At 38.0% G+C, this 9,506-nt stretch overlaps 1 pseudogene; it reads right to left on the bottom strand.

Annotated features, from left to right (window-relative positions):
* Window positions 1-795: 795 nt before the first annotated feature.
* On the bottom strand, window positions 796-1,335 carry LOC106832268 (chromobox protein homolog 3 pseudogene; annotated as a pseudogene).
* Window positions 1,336-9,506: the final 8,171 nt, after the last annotated feature.

Below are 9,506 nucleotides of genomic sequence, written 5' to 3'. Positions count from 1 at the left end.
AATGTCCATTCAACTAAGTCTTGTTTGGCTAATTAACACCAGGATTTGTCTATTTTTCTCATCTGGGTGGGAAGGTTGTTAATAGCAATAAAATTTTACCATCAGGGGTTTTGCAAATAAACTTGCATTTGTTTGACTGTAAATAGAAATATGGATTCTGATATGGGTGCTTTTAAATTGTCCAAGTTATGTTATATTTAAATTGTTCAATTAATTACAAAATCATCTATTTCACTTGAAAGATTAAGGCTTCAGGAAAAACTTTCGATTTAACTTGAAGTGATTTACTTCTTAGATTGCTCAGAATGATGGCATCCCAGAAATGTGGGCTTCCCCATGGCTGTGAAATGGTGTTTTTGTTTTGGTGAATGTTTAAAAAAAGAAAGAAAGAAGTGAAAACTATTTACATATGTATTTTATGCATACACACACACAAACAAATAAACAAAAAACCCAGAATGGTGCTTAGGTACTATGAGTTAAACAATTCTGATTGAGTAATGATCTTGGAGAGGTTCCCCAACGTTTAGAAAAGCTGTTCTTTAATACAAAGAAAATAATATACCCTAGTATCAAATGTTCTTTTCTGATAAAGGAAGAAACTAAGAAAACTTTATTTATTTGTTCAAAGTAACCAGGGTTATAGATGCAAAAAGACCCCAACTCCCCCAATACTACTTCAAAATGAACATATCAAACTTGATTTTCATTAGAATGTAGTTATTTCTTCACCCTGATAAATCAAAACACCAAGACCTAGGTTTTATATATTATATATAGCAATGCAAACAATTGTTAAGCTTCATTTTCCAGGCAGGAATGCCAAGTTCGTCTCTCTTCATAAAAAGGAGTTACAATGTGGGAACACCACATATTTGCCTCTTTTGCCAGCACCAAGCCTACCTCATCGGCATCTTTGCGTTTCCTGAGAAACATTAATCCTCCACTGCTCTGTGAGGCACTCATTATTCTCTTCGGGATCACGATCTCGGGCAAAGCTTCTTGATTTGTCAGCAACATCTCTTGTCTTTGATTTGCTATCATAAGATTCACTGTCAGATAAAGATTTTTGTACCACCTTTTTCTTTACCAGTTCTTTGAGAATTAATAAATATTTCAATTAACTCTGGACAATTGACACTTTCTTCAGGTTCCCAATATTGTCAGAGTTTGTATTATCTTCCACTTCAGGAAACATTCCGCCTTCCCATCCACTACATATCGGTCCTGTGCTTTTTCCAATACAAATTCTTCAGGCTCTGCCTCTTCAATTTTTTTACTCTTTCCATTCTGTTTCTTTCCCATTTTTTGCAACATAGTTTTATTGAAGGCCATTTTTATTGCAAACTTGAAGAGCAATTATTCGCTGCCTACGAGCTGCCCCCAGGGTCTGTGCATCTCTGGCCCTGCATGCCTCGAGCTAGAGCTCCATTTTATTTTTAATTTTTGCTACTGGACATTTTATTTTTAACTTTCATGTTTCAGGCTGTAAGATACAATCCCAACGTCCTGGCAAAGCGGGACATAAGGGCTGCCGGAGGCCTCACCAACATCTCTCCCTCAGGCCCCAGCCCCACGCCCTCCTGCCGGATCACACCTCACTGTAAACAGCGCCCATTCATTGCCTTTCTCCACACAGGCAGAAGGGCAGAATAGAGTCTCACAGCACAAATGTCCCTCACATTTTGGGGGACAGTGGGAAAGGCACATCTTTGTGCATGAGAGCTTTCCCAACTCCTCAGCATCACCCTCCTCCCTCGCACTCATCCCAGAGGCCAAGCTCTAGCCTGGTTTCCTTTCTGACTCAAGGAGGAAAGAAGTGAAGGTGCAGACGGCTCACCATTGATTGGACAAAAGACTGAGGCATTATCTGCGTTTCACAGGAGCAGCCACATACAACTGCTCTCCTTTTCTCATTAGGACGTCTTTGCTGAACATTTCCTGACAGAGCTGTGCTGGAAGTGACCCAGGAAATTTATCTTCCTTGTCTTTGTCCTTGTTTTATCAAGGGTCTGCTAGTGGCGGAGTGAAAACATAAGTGAACTCCTGAGGCTACATAAAACATATTCATAAGTAGGCATTTCTAGGCTGTATATCATAAGCTAGCTGCAGGCTGGAGCTGGTATAACAGTCTTTCTTTCCAGCATATCCACCATTCCACACTAAAATCCCTCAGCATTTGGTACCACGTGACTGTGCAAGAAGTGCAGGAAAAGATATGTGCCTCCATTCAACTGGCATATTTTCTAAAAACATTTGACCCAAGGAGTTCCCCTGTGCGGGCAGGAATCTTTTAAAAGATCCTTTGCTAGGTTTTAGTCTGCTTGTGAAAATAATGGAAGCTCAACTTTAGAAAAGCCCCAAAAGCGTAAGAAGGAAAATAAAAATCATACGTCATTCCACTTAGACACAATCAATGTTAACATTTTGGGTTATTTCATTTCAATCATGAGAGATAAGAGAGAGAGTTACCACAACTGGGATCAGATTAAACTATGCACGCATTTTTTGTAGCTTGCTTTTTTCATTTAACACTACATCATTCATTTAACATTCAATAAATATTTATTAATGAACCATTATAAATCAGAACTGCACTTCTCTGAATATTATGAGCATTTTCCAGTGATATTGAATACTCCTCAAAAGCATGATTTTTAAAAGATAAACAGTGTTCAAAAAATTTACTGTTAAATAACAGAATAAATCATTCTCTAATTTTTGAACATACGTGTTATTTTTTTGTAACAGCTTTATTAAAGTATAATAAACGGCACATGTTCAAAGTGTACAACTTGCTAAGTTTTGACCTATGAATGTACCTGGGAAACCATCATCACAATGAAGATAATGAGCACGCACTTCTACCTGGATGCCTTTCCCTCTTTATTTGCCCAGGTTACTTTACTGAGATGGAAGCTGCACACAGTAAAGGAGCTGACAAGGAACTGTGGTATGTACCCATGTCAGTCCCTGCGCTTGTAAAGATAAAAATTCCTGTAACATTTCTCCTGTTCCTGAGGCAATTTTTACTAATGACACAATATATCATCTCAAATCATCAATTCGTTATACATCCACAAAACTTAAGCTGATTTCCAATAGCTACAGTCTACTTAAAAAAAAGTTTTAAATTCCATTTCTTGTCTATCTCAAATTCCTAGAAGCAAACCAAAAATAAAAGTCTCTGAGAAATACTCACTCTTTTTTTCCAGGAATCCATTTTCTAGCGTATTCATGGAAACCGTCCATAGTACAAAGAGGAAAAGAAGTGATTAGAGGCATTTTTGGAAAGTACAAGATCAATTCTTCCATCTAACTCCCTGTGGCCACGAACTTGAAGGTTTTATTCCTGTGAAGAGCTGGATCTCTCAAGAACGTGAGGTGGCCTCTGTTGTCTGTGAAATTAAAATTGATTTTTCATTGAGTGTAGAAGTTGATTTTTCTTTAGTCCTCGAAGGAATAATAGCAACCACCCCCTCCCTTTACAGATGATGAGACAGAGAGCAAGAAAAGAGAAATGACACATCTACAATGGTCTAGCACATTTATGGAAGAGTTGTGTCCCCTAATGCCAATTAAAGTATCATTTTCACCATTTCTCAATGCCTTTATTTTTCGACATTCTGACACTGATGAATGGTCTGCGAGATCCAGCTTTTAACTTGTTAATTTTGGAGCAACTTGGAAGTGGGTAGTTTTACACAATGCAAGCAAAGGCAAAGAACGACATATTCAAACCTAGAAACCAGATTAATCTTTTCAAATAGTCATTCATTCTGTCCTAGACTAGGAGAGAATAGGCCCTGAAAATTAGTACGTGATACAGAACAATTCAATTCAATCTTTTCTTATATTTCTGCTAAGCCTGAATGGGCAGATTTTCTAGTTACTGCCTAGATTCAGAGCTATCCTACATATGTACTAAACATGTCTATGACTTCTCTCATTTCAAGTATATTTTGGGCCTTCCACAAGGATTTCCAAATATGTGTTACTTCTTAAATGAGTTAACATAGCCATCAGTATGTGAGGCCTGTTGCTTAATCAAGTGGCAAGTAAATCTATTTCAACCAGACCTGTCTTATTACCTTTCCCACTTTCTTATTTTGGAGTTTTCTAACTACCCAGCTATCAAGACAAGATCCATAATAATTTGTGAACCTCCACATATTAAGAAACTGGTAAAAGAACAGGGAAAGTAATTTGGCACTGTTCCAAATGCTCGTGCGCAATCTCATACATATCAGTCTCTTAGAGGTCAAGCCTGAATTGCCATCCCAGTGCTCATGGGTAGGTCACCATCGGACTCCAAGTCAGATAGCAGTTTTTACAGATCTAACTACTGTTGCTCAACTAGGTGTCCATGGAAACTGCAATTGGTTTGTTGCCTAGAGAAGTGGAAAGAAAACCAAGTCATTTGGTTTCTATGTGGTTTCTATGAAGCTAAGAAAATTTTTTGGCAAATGATAAAAACAAGGATGGCTAATGCTACATGATTCCCTTGGTCTATTCTTGATCTTATCAAGAAATATTCTTCATGAATATTACTCAAAAATATGAAAATATTCTAAGTGAAGGAGTACCAGATTTTCAGGTTATTTGATTCTTGGTTAGATTTGAAACAATCCTTTAAAAGAGTGACCAATATATGTAACAAAATCTAATAGGTTAAAAAGTCCTTGGAATCATTACATATGGAAAATCTTTCTCATCCACAAATTCAAGAGTTCCAAGTATGAAAGAAAAAGCTAGTATTTAATAAGGGCGGAGGAGACTGAAACACCTATTCATAATCCTATGGAAATATTTGTCACTCATACATGGTTTAGGGAATTGGGTAAAAATAGCCCCTTCCTAAGAATTTGTTCATCTGGGCATGGTCCTTTATCTATCTGAGCAAGTAAATCTGATATAACAGTAGACAGGAGATCCGTACAATGAACTCCCTGATAAACAGGATTGCAGAGGTGACAACTTGGCATATGTTGGCATGATTTCACAGCATCTGTTGGCCTGCTATCAGATAGAAAACAACTCCTAGCAGATCCCCTTTCTCAATGAATGCAGAAAATTTGCCAGGCCAAGGAAAGTGGTGTGCATGAGTTAGAACCAAGAGTTGGCCTGACCTCAGCTGTTCAGTATTTAACATAATTAACGCTGTTTTTTAGCTTGTCTTAGAATGCTTAGACGAAATACCTACAAAAATTCAACTTCAGTTGGGAAAAATCAAAGTTGGTTTTATCTGTGAGTCACAGGCTTAAATGCCCACAGGGGCCAAGTAGGGAATGATAATCAATGTATGGAGCTGAGCAGAAGCAAAACAATAGCACTAGTGTGATGATAGACACCACTGACACACAGGCTCACAGTCATGGAATAACAGGGAGTAATGACAACTGTGTAAAGTGTGGAACACATTTCCTCTTGAAAGGGAACAGTCAGTGCTCCAGTCTAGCTTTTGATACCACATCTTTAGATATTTCAAAGGAGGCTAGATTTGGTTTGCCCACATCTTTCTGGAGTCCTCACAATAATTTATTTAAGGAAAGAATAGTAAAATGGATGTGGACACAAGTGACCATAACAAATTCATAAATCACTAAAATTGCTGTGTAACTTTGTACAAATCACAAATTTGTATGAAAAATGTAATTTTTTACACACTGCTAAAAATACAAATGCATGTGTGTGTTTAAACACACACATACACTCAGAGTACATGGCCTAGAGATAAAGGAAAGCTGACTTGGTTAATACACAAATAACTGAAGCAAGGGCTCTGAGTCCAGTGGGGGAGGAGGAAAACGTTTTCCTGCTTCATTTTCTTCCTTCGTGCTCCCAGAGCATCTCCTATGTGCATTTTGGCTTTGTATTTGGGGTTTAAGTCATCAAAAGGTTGCAGTGAAAGAGCACATGGGATGATTGCGCACTTCCTCTCTGCCTATAGAAGAGTTATTTCATTATAAGCCATCCCATGTCAGTCATATTATTTTCCAATCCAAAATCTTCTCTGGTTTCCCAATACTTGCAAAACGTAGTCCCAACTCCTTTATTTAGGCTCCAACAAGCTTCCTGCATGTGCTCGACTGCCTCACGCGCCCTCAGCTTTCGCCTGACCCTCCTCCTCACAATCTCTTGTGGCCCACTGCCCGATTGTCCTCTTCTACCTCTATATAATACTTTTTCTCTATTCCTTTCCATCAAACACTTACTTACCCTTTAAGATCCACTTAAAATCTCTCCTTCTGTATGAATCCCTCCTAAACCAGAGCAGTCCAAGGTCAATTCTCCCTCCTCTAAATTTCACGTGAAATCACAATAACAATGATGCTGATCCTAGCCAACATGTGCCAGGCTCTGTACTAAATACTTTATTTGCCATTTTTCATCTATTCCTACCCCCTGATTCTCTATAAAACAGATATTATTATTCACCCCCCATTTTACAGGTGAGGATCTTGGAACCAGAGATAAGAAAAGTGGATCTCTTTCCTGATTAAAAAAATAGCATGGAAGGATCTCATTGGACAACTTAGATTATTTGCTCATCACTGAACCAATTACTGTGGCCAGACCGTGAGTCACATACTGATGCTATGGGGTTAGGATGAGCCAAACCCCAAATCATAATGACTGATGTCAGAGGGGAGGAAGAGTCCCAAAGGAAAACTGGGGTTACCTAATGTGACAAAGAATGCTGGGAAGGCAAAAACAAAATATCCACTCTACTTCCTTACCTGGAGAACTGTTAACACTCAGCTTCTGCTGTAAGATTACCCCAGCCCGCTGCTTTCCTTCCTTCAGTGAAGCAAGACTTCTAGTCAACATGATACAGGGAGGCCACACTTTAATACAACCCCTCTGCTCCAACCACATAAAAAGGAAGGATAAAATAGAAATTTTTTTTGAAACTTGGTATAAAAATAAAATAAACGTCTTTGTAGACCAAAAACAGCAAAAGAAACAGAAAATTCTGAGCAGAGCTGGAGTTGGCAGCTATATGACAGTTCCAACATTTAAAGTTAAGAGCAACCTGGGCTCTCTCCCCACTTCCAACTCCATTCTCAATTCTCTATATCATTGGCCCCCCTGACCTTGTGACCTGTGATCTGTAAAAGCACACTGGAAGAAACTACTAGTGACCAACACCTAGGGCTCTGCCTCCATCTAACAAGGTGAAGGCCTACAGACCAAATACAGCTTCCTGATGAAGTCTCCTGCTGGCTCGCAAATGGGATCTGCGACATCCCCGGTATTAAGATGAGGCCTTAACATGCCATTATAAATTCTGGTTCTGGATAGAGTCACATAGTGAAGCAGGTGAAGCCACCACTGAACTGCTGGATAGGGAGATGTGAGCACAGCATGGAAAGGGTCTTCATTAAACACCTCCAACTAAACTGAGCCTACACACTGAAATTCCAAAATATTTGAGGAAATATAATGCTAAGAGAGACTAAATAATTAGAACATTAATTTTCTCCAGATGAAAATAATTTATGAAATAGTCTGATGCAGACTTTAAAATAAGTAAGTTTAGAATGTTCAAATAAAACACAAAGGAATGATTTCCATTTTTTAAAAAAAGAACAGGAAATGATGAAACAAAAATAGGCAAACAAAATTAGTTCTGAATACAGTTTAAGAGAGAATTAGAACCACAGCGAGATTTCCCTTCACACACAGTAGGATGATGAAAATCAAAAAGTCAGATAATAACAAATGTTGGCAAGGACATGGAGCAATTGGAGCCTTCATACACTGCTGGTGGTAATGTAAAATGGTGCAACACTTTGGAAAATAGTATGGCACTTCCTCAAACAATTAAACATAGTGTTATCATCTGACCCAGTAATTCCCTTCTAGGTGTATACCTAAGAGAAATGAGAACATATGTACACACAGAAACTTGTACATGAATGTTTATAGCAACATTATTCATGATAAACAAAAGATGGACACAACCCAAATGTCCATCAACTGATGAATGATAAACAAAATGTGGACTCTCCATACAGCAGAATATTATTCGGCCATAAAAGGGAATGAAGTACTGACAAATGCCGCAACACAGATGAATCTTGAAAATGCTATACTAAGTGAAAAAAGTTAGTCACAAAAGACCCCATGTTACATGATTCTGTTCATATGAAAATCTAGAATACAGAAATCTCTAGAGACAGAAAGTAAGTCTTTACTTAGGGCTGGTGTGGGAGACAGGGGAAAGATGGAGGAAGAGGGCGGTGATAGCCAAAGGTACAGGATTTCTTTTTAAGGTGATTATAATGTCCTAAAATAGGTTATAGTGATAGTGGCACATATCTGTGAATAAACTAAAACCATTGAATTTTTCATTTTAAATTGGTGAATTGTATTATATAAGAATTATATCCTAAATACAGCTGTTAAAAAATGTTTCTTAAAAGGACAATCCCTGGGGGCTGGCCCCGTGGCCGAGTGGTTAGGTTCGCGCGCTCCGCTGCAGGCGGCCCAGTGTTTCGTTGGTTCGGATCCTGGGCGCGGACATGGCACTGCTCATCAGACCACGCTGAGGCAGCGTCCCACATGCCACAACTAGAAGAACCCACAGCGAAGCATACACAACTATGTACTGGGGGGCTTTGGGGAGAAAAAGGAAAAAATAAAATCTTTAAAAAAAAAAAAAAAGGACAATCCCTGCAAATTTGACTTAGAAATATTTAATTTGGAATTTTCACCTTAATGAAAATTTTACAAGTGTAATATAAACATTTGTTGAGATTATCTGGATGATCTTCCTATAACCACTACCAGATAATATTAATGCCCATGCTCCATTTGTATTTACAATCTCATTCTCACCCCATGAAAAGCCAAAAGACCTCAAGGCCAGTAGCACAAATTAGAGGTTCAGAATCATTTAAGTAGAAAAAAGTGGTGGGAAAACCCAGCCTTCACACGGTGTATGGTGGTAAAGGGAAACCAGGTTCAAAGAACCCACCTACAGCAGTCAGGTCCACACTCACCATGGGGATCTTGGTTAGTACATACCATCTTGTATAGTGTTAGCAGTAAGAGCAATAGCAAACCACAGAAAGGATTTGTTATAAGACAATTTTTCTTAACTTGTTGGTTTGGGGTGCATGATTCAAATGACTGGGTCAATGCTAAAAACAAGATCATTGATTATAAGGAAGACTAATGATATTGATAATGATAATGATTCAAACCATGGTTCATAGTGCTCAAAATTAAAAGAATCAAGTTAATATAGATATTTCTTTCCTATATTGAACCCAAAGTTCAAACAAGACCATCCATTACATCAAGCATATATTGTTCATCTGAATTACACTGTTTTCCAACTTTAGTTGTATTGGATTCCTAAATTTCTCCTTGTTTTGTTACTTTAATAAAAGATCTAAGTATTATGAATTTAAATCTACTTTTATCACTGTAGATGTTATAAAATATGATATTAAAAATAATTGGCCTCAGCATTGGAAGTCCATGTAAATTATTTC

This window comes from Equus asinus, chromosome 1 (genome assembly GCF_041296235.1).
Source record: "Equus asinus isolate D_3611 breed Donkey chromosome 1, EquAss-T2T_v2, whole genome shotgun sequence".
NCBI lineage: Eukaryota > Metazoa > Chordata > Mammalia > Perissodactyla > Equidae > Equus > Equus asinus.
Note: the sequence above shows the minus strand (reverse complement) of the source record. Positions and strands in the feature narration are given on the sequence as shown.